Source organism: Bombina bombina, chromosome 10 (genome assembly GCF_027579735.1).
Source record: "Bombina bombina isolate aBomBom1 chromosome 10, aBomBom1.pri, whole genome shotgun sequence".
Lineage (NCBI taxonomy): Eukaryota > Metazoa > Chordata > Amphibia > Anura > Bombinatoridae > Bombina > Bombina bombina.
This window is the reverse complement of record NC_069508.1, coordinates 214,901,836-214,918,256: the sequence shown is the minus strand read 5'-3', so window position 1 is coordinate 214,918,256 and position 16,421 is coordinate 214,901,836. Positions and strand designations below refer to the sequence as shown.

The 16,421-nt window shown below is 35.8% G+C and overlaps 1 long non-coding RNA gene across 1 annotated transcript; it reads right to left on the bottom strand.

The window, feature by feature from the left end:
* Nucleotides 1-2,293: 2,293 nt before the first annotated feature.
* LOC128641115 (uncharacterized) lies at nt 2,294-6,863 on the bottom strand. The gene is made up of 2 exons (XR_008399435.1): nt 4,764-6,863; nt 2,294-4,693 (listed from the first exon to the last, which is right to left on the bottom strand). It is a non-coding gene; the product is annotated as an uncharacterized LOC128641115 (long non-coding RNA).
* Between the last annotated feature and the right edge of the window lie 9,558 nt (nt 6,864-16,421).

Here is a 16,421-nt window from a genome sequence, read left to right as displayed (position 1 = left end):
CATATTGAGCACTCACATTCCTCACTTCTTTTCCTCATATTAATCACTCACATTCCTCATCTCTTTCCTCATATTAATCATTCAAATTCCTCACCTGTTTTACTTATATTAATCCCTCACATTTCTCACCTTTATTCCTCATATTAATCCCTCACATTCCTCACCTCTTTCCTCATATTAATCACTCACATTCCATCCTCATCTCTTTTCCTCATATTAATTACTCACATTCCTCACCTCATTTCCTCATATTAATTACTCACATTCCACACCTCTCTTCCTCATATTAATCACTCACATTCCTGACCTCTTTTCCTCATATTATTTATTCACATTCCTCACCTCTTTCCTTATATTAATCACTCACATTCCTCATCTCTTTTCCTCATATTGATCACTCACATTCCTCACCTCTTTTCCTCATATTGATCATTCACATTCCTCATCTATTTTCCTCATATTAATCACTCAGATTCCTCACCTCGTTTCCTCATATTAATTACTCACATTCCACACCTCTTTTCCTCATATTAATCACTCACATTCCTGACCTCTTTTCCTCATATTATTTATTCACATTCCTCAACTCTTTCCTCATATTAATCACTCACATTCCTCATCTCTTTTCCTCATATTGATCATTAACATTCCTCACCTCTTTTCCTCATATTGATCATTCACATTCCTCATCTATTTTCCTCATATTAATCACTCACATTCCTCACCTCTTTTCCTCATATTGATCATTCACATTCCTCATCTCTTTTCCTCATATTAATCAATCACATTCCTCACCTATTTTCCTCAAATTGAGCCCTCACGTTCCTCACCTCTTTTCCTCATATTAATCACTCACATTCCTCACCTCATTTCCTCATATTAATTACTCACATTCCACACCTCTTTTCCTCATATTAATCACTCACATTCCTCACCTCTTTTCCTACTATTATTCATTAACATTCCTCATCTCTTTTCCTCATATTAATCACTCACATTCCTCATCTCTTTTCCTCATGTTAATCACTGACGTTCCTCACCTCTTTTTCTCATATTGATCATTCACATTCCTCATCTCTTTCCCACATATTAATCATTCACATTCCTCACCTCTTTTCCTCATATTGATCACTCACATTCCTCACCGCTTTTCCTCATATTAATCACTCACTTTCCTCACCTCTTTCCTCATATTGATCTTTCACATTCCTCACCTCTTTTCCTCATATTAATTACTTACATTCCTCACCTCTTTTCCTCATATTATTCATTCACATTCCTCATCTCTTTTCCTCATATTATTCATTTACATTCATGATCTCTTTTCCTCATATTATTTATTCACATTCCTTACCTCTTTTCCTCGTATTAATAACTCACATTTCTCACCTCCATTTCTCATATTGATCATTCACATTCCTCACCTCTTTCCTCATATTGATCATTCACATTCCTCACCTCTTTTCCTCATATTAATTACTTACATTCCTCACCTCTTTTCTTCATATTATTCATTTACATTCATCATCTCTTTTCCTCATATTATTCATTCCTCACCTATTTTCCTCAAATTGAGCCCTCACGTTCCTCACCTCTTTTCCTCATATTAATCACTCACATTCCTTACCTCTATTCCTCATATTGAACACTCAAATTCCACACCTCTTTTCCTCATATTAATCACTCACATTTCTCACCTCTTTTCCTCATATTATTCATTGACATTCCTCATCTCTTTTCCTCATATTAATCACTCACATTCCTCATCTCTTTTCCTCATGTTAATCACTGACGTTCATCACCTCTTTTTCTCATATTGATCATTCACATTCCTCATCTCTTTTCCTCATATTAATCATTCACATTCCTCACCTCTTTTCCTCATATTGATCACTCACATTCCTCACCGCTTTTCCTCATATTAATCACTCACTTTCCTAACCTCTTTCCTAATATTGATCTTTCACATTCCTCACCTCTTTTCCTCATATTAATTACTTACATTCCTCACCTCTTTTCCTCATATTATTCATTCACATTCCTCATCTCTTTTCCTCATATTATTCATTTACATTCATCATCTCTTTTCCTCATATTATTCATTCACATTCCTCACCTCTTTTCCTCGTATTAATAACTCACATTTCTCACCTCCTTTCCTCATATTGATCATTCACATTCCTCACCTCTTTCCTCATATTGATCATTCACATTCCTCACCTCTTTTCCTCATATTAATTACTTACATTCCTCACCTCTTTTCCTCATATTATTCATTCACATTCCTCATCTCTTTTCCTCATATTATTCATTTACATTCATCATCTCTTTTCCTCATATTATTCATTCACATTCCTCACCTCTTTTCCTCGTATTAATGACTCACATTCCTCACCTCTTTTCCTCATATTGATCATTCACATTCCTCACCTCTTTTCCTCGTATTAATAACTCACATTTCTCACCTCTTTTCCTCATATTAATCACTCACATTCCTCACCTCTTTCCTCATATTGATCATTCACATTCCTCACCTCTTTTCCTCATATTAATCACTCACATTTCTCACTTCTTTTCCTCATATTAATCACTCACTTTCCTCACCTCTTTCCTCATATTGATCTTTCACATTCCTCACCTCTTTTCCTCATATTAATCTCTCACATTCCTCACCTCTTTTCCTCATATTAATTACTTACATTCCTCACCTCTTTTCCTCATATTATTCATTCACATTCCTTGTCTCTTTTCCTCATATTATTCATTTACATTAATCATCTCTTTTCCTCATATTATTCATTCACATCCCTCATCTCTTTTCCTCATATTATTCATTCACATTCCTCACCTCTTTTCCTCATATTAATAACTCACATTCCTCACCTCTTTCCTCATATTGATCATTCACATTCCTCACCTCTTTTCTTCATATTAATCACTCACATTTCTCACCTCTTTTCCTCATATTATTCACTCACTTTCCTCACCTCTTTCCTCATATTGATCTTTCACATTCCTCACCTCTTTTCCTCATATTAATCACTCACATTCCTCACCTCTTTTCCTCATATTAATTACTTACATTCCTCACCTCTTTTCCTCATATTATTCATTCACATTCCTCGTCTCTTTTCCTCATATTATTCATTTACATTCATCATCTCTTTTCCCCATATTATTCATTCACATTCCTCACCTCTTTTCCTCATATTAATAACTCACATTCCTCACCTCTTTCCTCATATTGATCATTCACATTCCTCACCTCTTTTCCTCATATTAATCACTCACATTTCTCACCTCTTTTCCTCATATTATTCACTCACATTCCTCACCTCTTTCCTCATATTGATCATTCACATTCCTCACCTCTTTTCCTCATATTAATCACTCACATTCCCCACCTCTTTTCCTCATATTGATCATTCACATTCCTCACCTCTTTTCCTCATATTGATCACTCACATTCCTCACCTCCTTTCCTCATATTAATCACTCACGTTCCTCACCTCTTTTCCTCATATTAATCACTTACATTCCTCACCTCTTTTCCTCATATTAATCACTCACATTTCTCACCTCTTTTCCTCATGTTAAACACTCACGTTCCTCACCTCTTTTTCTCATATTGATCATTCACATTCCTCATCTCTTTTCCTCATATTAATCACTCAGATTCCTCATCTCTTTTCCTCATGTTAATCACTCACATTCCTCATCTCTTTTACTCATATTGATCACATTCCTCACCTATTTTCCTCATATTATTCACTCACATTTCTCACCTCTTTTCCTCATATTAATCATTCACATTCCCCACCTCGTTTCCTCTTATTAATCACTCACATTCCTCATCGTTTTTCCTCATATTAATCACTCACATTCCTCATCTCTTTTCCTCATATTAATCACTCACATTCCTCACCTATTTTCCTCAAATTGAGCCCTCACGTTCCTCACCTCTTTTCCTCATATTAATCACTCACATTCCTTACCTCTATTCCTCATATTGAACACTCACATTCCACATCTCTTTTCCTCATATTAATCACTCACATTCCTCACCTCTTTTCCTCATATTATTCATTCATATTCCTCATCTCTTTTCCTCATATTAATCACTCACATTCCTCATCTCTTTTCCTCATGTTAATCACTGACGTTCATCACCTCTTTTCCTCATATTAATCATTCACATTCCTCACCTCTTTTCCTCATATTGATCACTCACATTCCTCACCGCTTTTCCTCATATTAATCACTCACTTTCCTCACCTCTTTCCTCATATTGATCTTTCACATTCCTCACCTCTTTTCCTCATATTAATCACTCACATTCCTCACCTCTTTTCCTCATATTAATTACTTACATTCCTCACCTCTTTTCCTCATATTATTCATTCACATTCCTCATCTCTTTTCCTCATATTATTAATTTACATTCATCATCTCTTTTCCTCATATTATTCATTCACATTCCTCACCTCTTTTCCTCGTATTAATCATTCACATTCCTCACCGCTTTTCCTCATAATAATCACTCACATTCCTTATCTCTTTTCCTCATATTAATCACTCACAATCCTCACCTCTTTTCCTCATATTGAGCACTCACATTCCTCACTTCTTTTCCTCCAATTAATCACTCACATTCCTCATCTCTTTCCTCATATTAATCATTCAAATTCCTCACCTGTTTTACTTATATTAATCCCTCACATTTCTCACCTTTATTCCTCATATTAATCACTCACATTCCTCACCTCTTTCCTCATATTAATCACTCACATTCCATCCTCATCTCTTTTCCTCATATGAATCACTCACATTCCTCACCTCATTTCCTCATATTAATTACTCACATTCCACACCTCTCTTCCTCATATTAATCACTCACATTCCTGATCTCTTTTCCTCATATTATTTATTCACATTCCTCACCTCTTTCCTCATATTAATCACTCACATTCCTCATCTCTTTTCCTCATATTGATCACTCACATTCCTCACCTCTTTTCCTCATATTGAACATTCACATTCCTCATCTATTTTCCTCATATTAATCACTCACATTCCTCACCTCATTTCCTCATATTAATTACTCACATTCCACACCTCTTTTCCTCATAGTAATCACTCACATTCCTGACCTCTTTTCCTCATATTATTTATTCACATTCCTCAACTCTTTCCTCATATTAATCACTCACATTCCTCATCTCTTTTCCTCATATTGATCATTCACATTCCTCACCTCTTTTCCTCATATGGATCATTCACATTCCTCATCTATTTTCCTCATATTAATCACTCACATTCCTCACCTCTTTTCCTCATATTGATCATTCACATTCCTCATCTCTTTTCCTCATATTAATCAATCACATTCCTCACCTATTTTCCTCAAATTGAGCCCTCACGTTCCTCACCTCTTTTCCTCATATTAATCACTCACATTCCTCACCTCATTTCCTCATATTAATTACTCACATTCCACACCTCTTTTCCTCATAATAATCACTCACATTCCTGACCTCTTTTCCTCATATTATTTATTCACATTCCTCACCTCTTTCCTCATATTAATCACTCACATTCCTTATCTCTTTTCCTCATATTGATCATTCACATTCTTCACCTCTTTTCCTCATATTGATCATTCACATTCCTCATCTATTTTCCTCATATTAATCACTCACATTCCTCACCTCTTTTCCACTTATTGATCATTCACATTCCTCATCCCTTTTCCTCATATTAATAAATCACATTCCTCACTTATTTTCCTCAAATTGAGCCCTCACGTTCCTCACCTCTTTTCCTCATATTAATCACTCACATTCCTTACCTCTATTCCTCATATTGAACACTCACATTCCACACCTCTTTTCCTCATATTAATCACTCACATTCCTCACCTCTTTTCCTCATATTATTCATTCACATTCCTCATCTCTTTTCCTCATATGAATCACTCACATTCCTCATCTCTTTTCCTCATGTTAATCACTGGCGTTCATCACCTCTTTTTCTCATATTGATCATTCACATTCCTCATCTCTTTTCCTCATATTAATCATTCACATTCCTCACCTCTTTTCCTCATATTAATCACTCACAATCCTCACCTCTTTTCCTCATATTGAGCACTCACATTCCTCACTTCTTTTCCTCATATTAATCACTCACATTCCTCATCTCTTTCCTCATATTAATCATTCAAATTCCTCACCTGTTTTACTTATATTAATCCCTCACATTTCTCACCTTTATTCCTCATATTAATCCCTCACATTCCTCACCTCTTTCCTCATATTAATCACTCACATTCCATCCTCATCTCTTTTCCTCATATTAATTACTCACATTCCTCACCTCATTTCCTCATATTAATTACTCACATTCCACACCTCTTTTCCTCATATTAATCACTCACATTCCTGACCTCTTTTCCTCATATTATTTATTCACATTCCTCACCTCTTTCCTTATATTAATCACTCACATTCCTCATCTCTTTTCCTCATATTGATCACTCACATTCCTCACCTCTTTTCCTCATATTGATCATTCACATTCCTCATCTATTTTCCTCATATTAATCACTCACATTCCTCACCTCGTTTCCTCATATTAATTACTCACATTCCACACCTCTTTTCCTCATATTAATCACTCACATTCCTGACCTCTTTTCCTCATATTATTTATTCACATTCCTCAACTCTTTCCTCATATTAATCACTCACATTCCTCATCTCTTTTCCTCATATTGATCATTAACATTCCTCACCTCTTTTCCTCATATTGATCATTCACATTCCTCATCTATTTTCCTCATATTAATCACTCACATTCCTCGCCTCTTTTCCTCATATTGATCATTCACATTCCTCATCTCTTTTCCTCATATTATTCATTCACATTCCTCACCTCTTTTCCTCATATTAATCACTCACATTCCTCACCTCTTTTCCTCATATTATCATTCACATTCCTCATCTCTTTTGCTCATATGAGCACTTCACTTTACTCACCTCTTTTCCTCATATTAAACCTCACATTCCTCACCTCTTTTCTCATATTAATCACTCACATTCCTCACTCTTTTTCCTCATATTAAATAACTCACATTCCTCACCTCTTTTCCTCATATTAATCCCTCACATTCCTCACCTCTTTTCCTCATATTAATCACTCACATTCCTCATCTCTTTTCCTCATATTGACCACTCACATTCCTCACCTCTTTTCCTCATATTAATCACTCACATTCCTCACCTCTTTTCCTCATATTAATCACTCACATTCCTCACCTCTTTTCCTCATATTAATCACTCACATTCCTCACCTCTTTTTCCTCATATTAATCACTGCACATTCCTCACCTCTTTTCTCATATTTAATCACTCACATTCCTCATCTCTTTCCTCATATTAATCATTCACATTCCTCACCTCTTTTCCTCATATTAATCCCACATTCCTCACCTCTTTTCCTCATATTAATCATTCACATTCCTCACTTCTTTTCCTCATATTGATCATTCACATTCCTCATCTCTTTTCCTCATATTAATCACTCACATTCCTCACCTCTTTTCCTCATATTATTCATTCACATTCCTCATCTCTTTTCCTCATATTAATCACTCACATTCCTCACCTCTTTTCCTCATATTGATCACTCACGTTCCTCACCTCTTTTCCTCATATTGATCATTCACATTCCTCACCTCTTTTCCTCATATTAATCACTCACATTCCTCACCTCTTTTCCTCATATTAATCACTCACATTCCTCACCTCTTTTCCTCATATTGATCACTCACATTCCTCACCTCTTTCCTCATATTAATCACTCACATTCCTCACCTCTTTTCCTCATATTAATCACTCACATTCCTCACCTCTTTTCCTCATATTAATCACTCACATTCCTCACCTCTTTTCCTCATATTAATCACTCACATTCCTCACCTCTTTTCCTCATATTAATCACTCACATTCCTCACCTCTTTTCCTCATATTGATCACTCACATTCCTCACCTCTTTTCCTCATATTATTCACTCACATTCCTCACCTCTTTTCCTCATATTAATCACTCACATTCCTCACCTCTTTTCCTCATATTAATCACTCACATTCCTCACCTCTTTTCCTCATATTAATCACTCACATTCCTCACCTCTTTTCCTCATATTAATCACTCACATTCCTCACCTCTTTTCCTCATATTAATCACTCACATTCCTCACCTCTTTTCCTCATATTAATCACTCACATTCCTCACCTCTTTTCCTCATATTAATCACTCACATTCCTCACCTCTTTTCCTCATATTAATCACTCACATTCCTCACCTCTTTTCCTCATATTAATCACTCACATTCCTCATCTCTTTTCCTCATATTAATCATTCACATTCCTCACCTCTTTTCCTCATATTAATCACTCACATTCCTCACCTCTTTTCCTCATATTAATCATTCACATTCCTCACCTCTTTTCCTCATATTGATCATTCACATTCCTCACCTCTTTTCCTCATATTAATCACTCACATTCCTATCTCTTTTCCTTATATTAATCATTCACATTCCTCATCTCTTTTCCTCATATTATTCATTCACATTCCTCATCTCTTTTCCTCATATTAATCATTCACATTCCTCACCTCTTTTCCTCATATTGAGCACTCACGTTCCTCACCTCTTTTCCTCATATTGATCACTCACATTCCTCACCTCTTTTCCTCATATTAATCACTCACATTCCTCACCTCTTTTCCTCATATTAATCACTCACATTCCTCATCTCTTTTGCTCATATTGAGCACTCACTTTACTCACCTCTTTTCCTCATATTAAACACTCACATTCCTCACCTCTTTTCCTCATATTAATCACTCACATTCCTCACCTCTTTTCCTCATATTAATAACTCACATTCCTCACCTCTTTTCCTCATATTAATCACTCACATTCCTCACCTCTTTTCCTCATATTAATCACTCACATTCCTCATCTCTTTTCCTCATATTGACCACTCACATTCCTCACCTCTTTTCCTCATATTAATCACTCACATTCCTCACCTCTTTTCCTCATATTAATCACTCACATTCCTCACCTCTTTTCCTCATATTAATCACTCACATTCCTCACCTCTTTTCCTCATATTAATCACTCACATTCCTCACCTCTTTTCCTCATATTAATCACTCACATTCCTCATCTCTTTTCCTCATATTAATCATTCACATTCCTCACCTCTTTTCCTCATATTACTCACATTCCTCACCTCTTTTCCTCATATTATTCATTCACATTCCTCACTTCTTTTCCTCATATTGATCATTCACATTCCTCATCTCTTTTCCTCATATTAATCACTCACATTCCTTATCTCTTTTCCTTATATTAATCATTCACATTCCTCATCTCTTTTCCTCATATTATTCATTCACATTCCTCATCTCTTTTCCTCATATTGAGCACTCACATTCCTCACCTCTTTTCCTCATATTGATCACTCACATTCCTCACCTCTTTTCCTCATATTGATCACTCACATTCCAATTCTCACCTCTTTTACTCATATTGATCACTCACATTCCTCACCTCCTTTCCTCATATTGAGCACTCACGTTCCTCACCTATTTTCCTCATATTATTCACTCACATTTCTCACCTCTTTTCCTCATATTAATCATTCACATTCCCCACCTCGTTTCCTCTTATTATTCATTCACATTCCTCACCTCTTTTCCTCATATTAATCACTCACATTCCTCATCTCTTTTGCTCATATTGAGCACTCACTTTACTCACCTCTTTTCCTCATATTAAACACTCACATTCCTCACCTCTTTTCCTCATATTAATCACTCACATTCCTCACCTCTTTTCCTCATATTAATAACTCACATTCCTCACCTCTTTTCCTCATATTAATCACTCACATTCCTCACCTCTTTTCCTCATATTAATCACTCACATTCCTCATCTCTTTTCCTCATATTGACCACTCACATTCCTCGCCTCTTTTCCTCATATTAATCACTCACATTCCTCACCTCTTTTCCTCATATTAATCACTCACATTCCTCACCTCTTTTCCTCATATTAATCACTCACATTCCTCACCTCTTTTCCTCATATTAATCACTCACATTCCTCACCTCTTTTCCTCATATTAATCACTCACATTCCTCATCTCTTTTCCTCATATTAATCATTCACATTCCTCACCTCTTTTCCTCATATTACTCACATTCCTCACCTCTTTTCCTCATATTATTCATTCACATTCCTCACTTCTTTTCCTCATATTGATCATTCACATTCCTCATCTCTTTTCCTCATATTAATCACTCACATTCCTCATCTCTTTTCCTCATATTAATCATTCACATTCCTCACCTCTTTTCCTCATATTACTCACATTCCTCACCTCTTTTCCTCATATTATTCATTCACATTCCTCACCTCTTTTCCTCATATTGATCATTCACATTCCTCATCTCTTTTCCTCATATTAATCACTCACATTCCTTATCTCTTTTCCTTATATTAATCATTCACATTCCTCATCTCTTTTCCTCATATTATTCATTCACATTCCTCATCTCTTTTCCTCATATTAATCATTCACATTCCTCACCTCTTTTCCTCATATTGAGCACTCACGTTCCTCACCTCTTTTCCTCATATTGATCACTCACATTCCAATTCTCACCTCTTTTACTCATATTGATCACTCACATTCCTAAACTCCTTTCCTCATATTGAGCACTCACGTTCCTCACCTATTTTCCTCATATTATTCACTCACATTCTTCACTTCTTTTCCTCATATTGATCATTCACATTCCTCATCTCTTTTCCTCATATTAATCACTCACATTCCTTATCTCTTTTCCTTATATTAATCATTCACATTCCTCATCTCTTTTCCTCATATTATTCATTCACATTCCTCATCTCTTTTCCTCATATTAATCATTCACATTCCTCACCTCTTTTCCTCATATTGAGCACTCACGTTCCTCACCTCTTTTCCTCATATTGATCACTCACATTCCAATTCTCACCTCTTTTACTCATATTGATCACTCACATTCCTCACCTCCTTTCCTCATATTGAGCACTCACGTTCCTCACCTCTTTTCCTCATATTATTCACTCACATTTCTCATCTCTTTTCCTCATATTAATCACTCACATTCCTCCCCTCTTTTCCTCATATTAATTACTCACATTCCTCACCTCTTTTCCTCATATTATTCATTCACATTCCTCATCTCTTTTCCTCATATTAATCACTCACATTCCTCATCTCTTTTCCTCATGTTAATCACTCACATTCCTCACCTCTTTTCCTCATATTGATCATTCACATTCCTCACCACTTTTCCTCATATTGAGCACTCACGTTCCTCACCTCTTTTCCTCATATTGATCACTCACATTCCAATCCTCACCTCTTTTCCTCATATAAATCACTCACATTCCTCACCTCTTTTCCTCATATTAATCATTCACATTCCCTATCTCTTTTCCTCTTATTAATCACTCACATTCCTCATCTCTTTTCCTCATATTAATCACTCAGATTCCTCATCTCTTTTCCTCATATTATTCACTCACACCTTTCCTCATATTGATCATTCACATTCCTCATCTCTTTTCCTCATATTGATCACTCACATTCCTCACCTCTTTTCCTCATATTAATCACTCACATTCCTCATCTCTTTTCCTCATATTAATCACTCACATTCCTCACCTCTTTTCCTCATATTAATCACTCACATTCCTCATCTCTTTTGCTCATATTGAGCACTCACTTTACTCACCTCTTTTCCTCATATTAAACACTCACATTCCTCACCTCTTTTCCTCATATTAATCACTCACATTCCTCACCTCTTTTCCTCATATTAATAACTCACATTCCTCACCTCTTTTCCTCATATTAATCACTCACATTCCTCACCTCTTTTCCTCATATTAATCACTCACATTCCTCATCTCTTTTCCTCATATTGACCACTCACATTCCTCACCTCTTTTCCTCATATTAATCACTCACATTCCTCACCTCTTTTCCTCATATTAATCACTCACATTCCTCACCTCTTTTCCTCATATTAATCACTCACATTCCTCACCTCTTTTCCTCATATTAATCACTCACATTCCTCACCTCTTTTCCTCATATTAATCACTCACATTCCTCATCTCTTTTCCTCATATTAATCATTCACATTCCTCACCTCTTTTCCTCATATTACTCACATTCCTCACCTCTTTTCCTCATATTATTCATTCACATTCCTCACTTCTTTTCCTCATATTGATCATTCACATTCCTCATCTCTTTTCCTCATATTAATCACTCACATTCCTCACCTCTTTTCCTCATATTAATCACTCACATTCCTCACCTCTTTTCCTCATATTAATCACTCACATTCCTCATCTCTTTTCCTCATATTAATCATTCACATTCCTCACCTCTTTTCCTCATATTACTCACATTCCTCACCTCTTTTCCTCATATTATTCATTCACATTCCTCACTTCTTTTCCTCATATTGATCATTCACATTCCTCATCTCTTTTCCTCATATTAATCACTCACATTCCTTATCTCTTTTCCTTATATTAATCATTCACATTCCTCATCTCTTTTCCTCATATTATTCATTCACATTCCTCATCTCTTTTCCTCATATTAATCATTCACATTCCTCACCTCTTTTCCTCATATTGAGCACTCACGTTCCTCACCTCTTTTCCTCATATTGATCACTCACATTCCAATTCTCACCTCTTTTACTCATATTGATCACTCACATTCTTGACCTCCTTTCCTCATATTGAGCACTCACGTTCCTCACCTATTTTCCTCATATTATTCACTCACATTTCTCACCTCTTTTCCTCATATTAATCATTCACATTCCCCACCTCGTTTCCTCTTATTATTCATTCACATTCCTCACCTCTTTTCTTCATATTAATCACTCACATTCCTGATTTATTTTCCTCATATTATTCACTCACATTTCTCACCTCTTTTCCTCATATTAATCACTCACATTCCTCCCCTCTTTTCCTCATATTAATTACTCACATTCCTCACCTCTTTTCCTCATATTATTCATTCACATTCCTCATCTATTTTCCTCATATTAATCACTCACATTCCTCATCTCTTTTCCTCATGTTAATCACTCACATTCCTCACCTCTTTTCCTCATATTGATGATACACATTCCTCACCTCTTTTCCTCATATTGAGCACTCACGTTCCTCACCTCTTTTCCTCATATTGATCACTCACATTCCAATCCTCACCTCTTTTCCTCATATAAATCTCTCACATTCCTCACCTCTTTTCCTCATATTAATCATTCACATTCCTCATCTCTTTTCCTCATATTAATCACTCAGATTCCTCATCTCTTTACCTCATATTATTCACTCACACCTTTCCTCATATTGATCATTCACATTCCTCATCTCTTTTCCTCATATTGATCACTCGCATTCCTCACCTCTTTTCCTCATATTAATCACTCACATTCCTCATCTCTTTTCCTCATATTATTCATTCACATTCCTCACCTCTTTTCCTCATATTAATCATTCACATTCCTCACCTCTTTTCCTCATATTACTCACATTCCTCACCTCTTTTCCTCATATTAATCACTCACATTCTTCACCTCTTTTCCTCATATTAATCACTCACATTCCTCATCTCTTTTCCTCATATTAATCATTCACATTCCTCACCTCTTTTCCTAATATTACTCACATTCCTCACCTCTTTTCCTCATATTAATCACTCACATTCCTCACCTCTTTTCCTCATATTAATCACTCACATTCCTCACCTCTTTTCCTCATATTAATCACTCACATTCCTCATCTCTTTTCCTCATATTAATCATTCACATTCCTCACCTCTTTTCCTCATATTACTCACATTCCTCACCTCTTTTCCTCATATTATTCATTCACATTCCTTACTTCTTTTCCTCATATTGATCATTCACATTCCTCATCTCTTTTCCTCATATTAATCACTCACATTCCTTATCTCTTTTCCTTATATTAATCATTCACATTCCTCATCTCTTTTCCTCATATTAATCATTCACATTCCTCACCTCTTTTCCTCATATTGAGCACTCACGTTCCTCACCTCTTTTCCTCATATTGATCACTCACATTCCAATTCTCACCTCTTTTCCTCATATTAATCACTCACATTCCTCACCTCTTTTCCTCATATTAATCACTCACATTCCTCATCTCTTTTGCTCATATTGAGCACTCACTTTACTCACCTCTTTTCCTCATATTAAACACTCACATTCCTCACCTCTTTTCCTCATATTAATCACTCACATTCCTCACCTCTTTTCCTCATATTAATAACTCACATTCCTCACCTCTTTTCCTCATATTAATCACTCACATTCCTCACCTCTTTTCCTCATATTAATCACTCACATTCCTAATCTCTTTTCCTCATATTGACCACTCACATTCCTCGCCTCTTTTCCTCATATTAATCACTCACATTCCTCACCTCTTTTCCTCATATTAATCACTCACATTCCTCACCTATTTTCCTCATATTAATCACTCACATTCCTCACCTCTTTTCCTCATATTAATCACTCACATTCCTCATCTCTTTTCCTCATATTGACCACTCACATTCCTCGCCTCTTTTCCTCATATTAATCACTCACATTCCTCACCTCTTTTCCTCATATTAATCACTCACATTCCTCACCTCTTTTCCTCATATTAATCACTCACATTCCTCACCTCTTTTCCTCATATTAATCACTCACATTCCTCACCTCTTTTCCTCATATTAATCACTCACATTCCTCATCTCTTTTCCTCATATTAATCATTCACATTCCTCACCTCTTTTCCTCATATTACTCACATTCCTCACCTCTTTTCCTCATATTATTCATTCACATTCCTCACTTCTTTTCCTCATATTGATCATTCACATTCCTCATCTCTTTTCCTCATATTAATCACTCACATTCCTTATCTCTTTTCCTTATATTAATCATTCACATTCCTCATCTCTTTTCCTCATATTATTCATTCACATTCCTCATCTCTTTTCCTCATATTAATCATTCACATTCCTCACCTCTTTTCCTCATATTGAGCACTCACGTTCCTCACCTCTTTTCCTCATATTGATCACTCACATTCCAATTCTCACCTCTTTTCCTCATATTAATCACTCACATTCCTCACCTCTTTTCCTCATATTAATCACTCACATTCCTCATCTCTTTTGCTCATATTGAGCACTCACTTTACTCACCTCTTTTCCTCATATTAAACACTCACATTCCTCACCTCTTTTCCTCATATTAATCACTCACATTCCTCACCTCTTTTCCTCATATTAATAACTCACATTCCTCACCTCTTTTCCTCATATTAATCACTCACATTCCTCACCTCTTTTCCTCATATTAATCACTCACATTCCTCATCTCTTTTCCTCATATTGACCACTCACATTCCTCGCCTCTTTTCCTCATATTAATCACTCACATTCCTCACCTCTTTTCCTCATATTAATCACTCACATTCCTCACCTCTTTTCCTCATATTAATCACTCACATTCCTCACCTCTTTTCCTCATATTAATCACTCACATTCCTCACCTCTTTTCCTCATATTAATCACTCACATTCCTCATCTCTTTTCCTCATATTAATCATTCACATTCCTCACCTCTTTTCCTCATATTACTCACATTCCTTACCTCTTTTCCTCATATTATTCATTCACATTCCTCACTTCTTTTCCTCATATTGATCATTCACATTCCTCATCTCTTTTCCTCATATTAATCACTCACATTCCTTATCTCTTTTCCTTATATTAATCATTCACATTCCTCATCTCTTTTCCTCATATTAATCATTCACATTCCTCACCTCTTTTCCTCATATTGAGCACTCACGTTCCTCACCTCTTTTCCTCATATTGATCACTCACATTCCTCACCTCTTTTCCTCATATTGATCACTCACATTCCAATTCTCACCTCTTTTACTCATATTGATCACTCACATTCCTCACCTCCTTTCCTCATATTGAGCACTCACGTTCCTCACCTATTTTCCTCATATTATTCACTCACATTTCTCACCTCTTATCCTCATATTAATCATTCACATTCCCCACCTCGTTTCCTCTTATTATTCATTCACATTCCTCACCTCTTTTCCTCATATTAATCACTCACATTCCTCATCTCTTTTGCTCATATTGAGCACTCACTTTACTCACCTCTTTTCCTCATATTAAACACTCACATTCCTCACCTCTTTTCCTCATATTAATCACT